Here is a 6408-nt window from a genome sequence, read left to right on the forward strand (position 1 = left end):
TTTGGACTGTTCTGGGTGAGCGGCTTACTCTCCCGAGTGAGATCGCGTCTTTATCGCCGGACCCTCCACTAAGCTGCACTGGGTCTGGATCCCCGGAGTGCTTGCACACCTCACCCACGTTGGCCTAAAGGAGCCTGGGGAGAGTGCTTGTTAGCCTTCTTTTGACCTTTAGATAACTAGGACCAGTCAGCCTAAATCTATGCTTTGTGCTCAAGAACTTTGATGCCCTTCCAGGTGGGCGTTTCAGTTTCCTCTTGTGTGAAGAAGAAAGATGATACTTGCCTTTACCAGTGTAAAGAAGATTAAATGGATTGATCGTTAAGATGCCTGGTATACGCCTGCATATCTGTAAATGGTGCTGGTTGTTGCGTTGCTAAGTCATTTCTAGCTCTTTGTGACCCCATGGACTGTAGCATGCCAGGCTCATCTGTGCTCCACTGTCTCCCCGTGTTTGCTCAAATTCATGTCCATTGAGTCGGTGATGCTATCTAACCATCTCATGGTCCATTATCCCCTTCTCGTTTTGCCTTCAGTCTTTCCCAGCATCATGGTCTTTTCCAATGAGTCGGCTTTTGCCATCAGGTGGCCAAAGTATTTGGAGCTTCAGCCGCAGTCCTTCCAATGAATATTTAGGGTTGATTTCCTTTAGGACTGACTGGTTTGATCTCCTTGCAGTCCAAGGGACTCTCAAGAATCTTCTCCAGCACCACAACTTGAAAGCCTCAATTCTTCAGCGCTCAGCCTTCTTTATGGACCAACTGCAAATGGTAGTTATTATCATTACTCTCCAGATCCCAGGCAGCAAAGAGACAGCTGCACCAAAGAGGGCAGACTGAGAAGACAAAAAGACAAGACCCATAGAAGTGTTTTTCGTATGGGTTTTACACACCTTCATTTAAAAATTCCAGATGGGAAAACTTGTCTCCTTCTCCCTTTCCCAGTTCTACAATTTATTTTCTTCCAAAGCGCTTAGTACCTGTTAAAATGCTATTATAATTAGCTTTTGTTTGTGTCTGTCAACCTGGCTTGAATGTAAGATCCTTAAAGTCAGGTGTCTTTGTTTTGTTCCCTAAGGCATCCCAAGGGCTTCTAGAACAGTAGCCTGTACATGGTAGGCTCAATGAATATTGATTATTTGATGAATGAAATGAATGTGAGCTGTTCTGTCTGGTGGTGGTATAAAATAGTTGAGATGTGGGTGGCAAGGGAAACTATCCAAGAATATGGCATGAGAAATGGAAAGGACTCCAGAGATGGAGTCTTTACAGTGCCTTGTTTATGACCTAACAACATATAAAATACAGTTGTAAGCAGATAGGTTGGGGTTGGGGGGAATCCCCAGATAAAGAAAACCAGGCATGGCTTATTTGACATAAGAGGAACCATTTTATTTTTCTAACTTTTCTATCAGCTTCATTCCCTGAACTTAATCTGTTAGGGGCAACTTAATCAGCATTATACTTTATTCATGTTTTTTAGAGAAGTCCTTTTAGACCTAATCCATTTTGTAATATAAGCCTGGCCACAATGCTTCCCTTTGAATGAGTCTCAGTAATGATGATCTTAAGGGAACAAAAGAACAGAGGAGTATTACCAGACTAGAAAAGTAACAATAGCAAAGATAACAAATCAGTTGTAAAGACTTCCAGTTCTGTTTCAAAGGGTAGGCACTTTCTTCAGCTGTTTTGCAGAATTTAGACACCCTCCCACTCCCCCTACTCAAGCCCCAGCACTCAACCACTAGATCAGCTGGAACCTAAGTGATGATATGTTGATCTTTTCTGATCCTTGTGACTTCAGCCACCTAAAGCTTGGGAATATGGTGACATTTGCCCCAGTTCAAGCTGAATGAATATACACATACCCTTAGCTTAAAATTTCCCCAATTTTGCTGATAGGGATGACACTGCTTTGGGAAAATTCCCTAATGTTCTCCTTACTTGCTGCAAGTGATAAATTCTGTCTCTGGACCTCTGGCTTAGTGACTTTTGGCTCAACACCCAGCAAGAGGTGAACCCAGTTTTCCAGTAACACAATTTCATGTATTTTGATCCCAAATCTTCAAAAACAACAAAGCAGTTACCCAGCTGCTCGTGTTACTGAACCAAACGAGTCTGCTCACCCAACACATAGCAAAACCAACCTACCCCTGGTTATGGTGAAGAAAAGTACAATGTTTGTTGTAGGGTCAAATAAGGGAAACAAGCAAAAAGACCCCAAATCCCCAATGACTTTTAGCGGAGGCTTTTTTAAGACAGTGTGAGGGCACGCGATCAGTTCACGCTCAATTCTCTGTTTGCTTGATGGTGAGGTAACAGGTGATGTTTTGGGAGTCTTAATTGTAGTTTTCTGGTTACAACTGGTCTGGGGTCTACATTGCTGGTTATCAGCATGCAATCAATGTCTTCATTCTGGTGGGGTTTTTTAGGGTCTGTAAAACAAAGATATGACTTAGGATACTGTCTATAGCCTGTAAGGAGGAACTGAAGGAACTTGACTTTGTTTTATGGCTAAACTATTATCATGTTGTCTTGCTAGACTGCTTTCCTTTGTTTTTATAGTTTTTTACTTCTTTGATTAAATTCGCTCTTTGAAACTCAGGGAAGGTCTAAGAGGTTAAAGTTTTTCTACAAACAAGAGGCAGGGGTCACTGGGGAAAGGGCAAGTGTTCTGTTCCCAGAAAGGCCCCACATGGTCCTCCTCAGAATGCATGTTATATACCCTGGTGATAGAGATGGAAAAGGATACTTTTACAAGTAGTTGTAGAAGTCCCATAAGGGGCTATAGATAGAGAAACCTAGGAATCTTTGGGAGACCGCTGTAAGTTAATGATTACTCAAGAAAGCTATTGGAATCCCATGGAATGAAGCAGGCTTGACTAACTACAAAACTGTAAATAAAAACACAAGATATGCCCCAGGCCACTAGGTGGAAGAAAAATGTCACCACCCTTCTACTGATTTGAATAAGCACTATGATAATCCTGGTTTGACCTCATAGGATCACTCTCCTGCCTAAAAGAGGAACTAGTGATGTAAACCTCATGCTGCTCAAAGATGGCTGTCTTTTCCCCTCCCCAACTTTCCTTTGACTATAAAATTGTAGCCCACTTAATCCTTGGGGCAGAGCTCCCTCACCTATCTGCTTGCATCTCTCACAAGTGTCCTATATTAATAAATCTATTTCTTTACCTCTCTCTAAATCCCTTCTTCACTGAGACACAAAGAACCTGAGCCTCAGTAAGTCCAGACACCAGGTGTTACTTAGTTGCTCAGTCGCTCAGTTGTGTCCAACTCTTCACAACCCCATAGACTGTAGCCCATCAGGCTCCTCTGTCCATGGGGATTCTCTGGGCAAGAATACTGGAGTGGGTTGCCATGCCCTCCTCCATGGTGTCTTCCCAACCCAGGGATCAAACCCAGGTCTCCCACATTGCAGGTGGATTCTTTACCATCTGAGCCACCAGAAAAGCCGAGACACCAGGTGAGTGATTCTAATTAAAAGTCTGTGGGTTCAAGTCCCACACAGGGTTTTGGCTGGGTTTGAGTCCCAGCACATGGGTTCAAATCCCAATGTGAGGGGAAAAGATTTACTGATACTGATCTTGGAGAGGCAGCAGTGATTTAGCATCATGAAGCAAGGTCTTAATTCCTTGCCAGGAATTGAACCTGGGTAACTTGGATGAAAACCAGGAATCCTAGCCACCAGCCCAGCAAGGGCTAGAGACTAGGAGCCATTTTCCCTGGATCTTTGGCCCTGTTGAAAAATGCATTTCTCACAGAAGCAAAAACTGTGAATGCAAGTAGGAAACGTATTGTTAGAGACATAGCACAAGTGGGAGAGCACACAGAGAAACTGTTTGTTTAGTTTAGCCCATCTTCTGTCTTTAGTTAAGACAGAAGCAAGGCAGAGATGCACACCCATCCTTCCCTAATGAGAAGTGCCTTAAAGAAGCATTTAAGTCAATTATATAGGACAGTTTTTCTGGGTCTTTGTTTATCTTTAACCAATTATCTGTGTTCTTTTTCCACACCTGATCTAACCTGGGACCTTCCCCAACATGTGTGCACAACTTTCTTTTAAGATGGATTCCAGCCCAGAGGCCTGTGGGATCACATATAAGTATCATATATTATGAGGTGGTGCCCTTTTCTTTTTGATCTCCAAGGAGACTTTCTGCACATGTGTAATGTCTCCCTTGCCTCAAAGAATGGAAGTATATGACCTCCTAATCCTTTACTCAACAAGGTTTAGCCCTTCTCTGTTCCTGCCATGACTGTTGTCTTAAGGTGTCCACAGGAGACGAAGCCTGGCTCTTTACTCTGTTTCAGTTGTTACTCCCATTTTGGAAAGTAAACTCCTTGGAGGATCTGTGTAAATATGTGACCTGGAACTCACATATCCCGTTTCAGGGAATGCAAACAGGAGGCTAGTTGTAGTGTCTGACCTGATGCACATCTTTTTCTTCCCCCAAGAAATGTAAACAGGAGATCAGTTGTAAATGCCTAGCCTGGGGCCCATTTATCTCCTGCCTCAGTGTGTGTGTGCCTATAAGTGCATAAAGACTATCATGAGCAAGACTTGGCAAATATGAACAAAATCCTTATACCACCATTACTGTCTTTAACTTTTGCTGGTATTTTTTCCAATCTGGAATACTCTCTCTGGTCTCTACCAATTCAAATTCTTTTTGAACTTCAAACTTCTTCATATGTCAGTCAGTGCTTAGCAAAACAGAACTGGTTCCACCTCTACTTTCCATGATTTACAGCATAGTTGGGGTGTAGACACAACGGACAGATAAGTTATAAATAAATAATCATAGCCTATGGGAAATAAATAAATGAAGATCACAGCCAATAGGGAAAAGGAGGCATACTTTATAAACTGAAATTGTTAGACCTTAGTATTTACAGTTTTATATTATTTATAATATAATATTATATATAATATTAATATAATATAATATTTACAGTATTATATTATTAATAATATATTAATAAATAGTATAAGTTGTTAGGTTTGTTGTTCAGTTTGGACAAAAGAAGAAATTTAAATGCACTACATTTAATACTGTAGTTTAAAACGTTTGAAGGAATTTAAGTCGTAAATGAGATCAGTTGTTTAAAAAAGTTTGGTCTATTGAATCTGAGTTGACCAAATGTTAAAGTTCCCCCTTGAAAGTGGCTATTCAAATTTATTAGATTTATAAACAGAAAGTTGAGATTTATATAGATGACTTGAAGATTTAAGAAAAAGTAAATTAAAAAAATATATTTATCTATTTGGCTATGTCAAGTCTCAGTTGCAGCAGGCAAGATCTTTAGTTGTGGCATGGGAACTCTTGGTTGCAGCTTGTGGGATCTAGTTCCTTGAGCAGAGATCAAACCCTGGCCCCATGCATTGGGATCACAGTCTTAGCCACTGGTCCACCAGGGAAGTCCCAAAGACACATTCTTTTAAATTTTTAAATTTACTTTTTATTGAAGTGACATTGGTTTATGATGTTATACAAGTTTCATGTGTACAACATTATATTTCAACTTCTGGATATCCTACAGTGAGCTCACCACTAAAAATTTGTTTCCATCTATAACCATAAAATTGACCCCCTTACCCATTTCTGTATGCAGGTCAAGAAGCAACAGTTAGAATTGGACGTGGAACAACAGACTGGTTCCAAATTGGAAAAGGAGTACGTCAAGGCTGTATATTGTCACCCTGCTTATTTAACTTATATGCAGAGTACATCATGAGACATGCTGGACTGGATGAAGCACAAGCTGGAATCAAGATTGCCGGGAGAAATATCAATCACCTCAGATATGCAGATGGTACCACCCTTATGGCAGAAAGCGAAGAACTAAAGAGCCTCTTGATGAAAGTGAAATTGGAGAGTGAAAAACTTGGCTTAAAACTCAACATTCAGAAAACTAAGATAATGGCATCTGGTCCGATCAGTTCAGTTCAGTTCAGTCGCTCAGTCATGTCTGACTCTTTACGACCCCATGAACTGCAGCACGCCAGGCCTCCCTGTCCATCACCAACTCCCAGAGTTCACTCAAACCCATGTCCATAGAGTCAGTGATGCCATCCAACCATTTCATCCTCTGTCATCCCCTTCTCCTCCTGCCCTCAATCTTTCCCAGCATCAGGGTATTTTCCAGTGAGTCAGCTCTTCGCATCAGGTGATCAAAATATTGGAGTTTCAGCTTCAACATCAGTCCTTCCAATGAACACCCAGGACTAATCTCCTTTTGGATGGACTGGTTGGATCTTCTTGCAGTCCAGGGGACTCTCAAGAGTCTTCTTCAACACCACAGTTCAAAAGTATCAGTTCTTTGACACTCAGCTTTCTTTATAGTCCAACTCTCACATCCATACATGACTACTGGAAAAACCATAGCT

The sequence above is a fragment of the Bubalus kerabau genome, chromosome 21, assembly GCF_029407905.1.
Source record: "Bubalus kerabau isolate K-KA32 ecotype Philippines breed swamp buffalo chromosome 21, PCC_UOA_SB_1v2, whole genome shotgun sequence".
Lineage (NCBI taxonomy): Eukaryota > Metazoa > Chordata > Mammalia > Artiodactyla > Bovidae > Bubalus > Bubalus kerabau.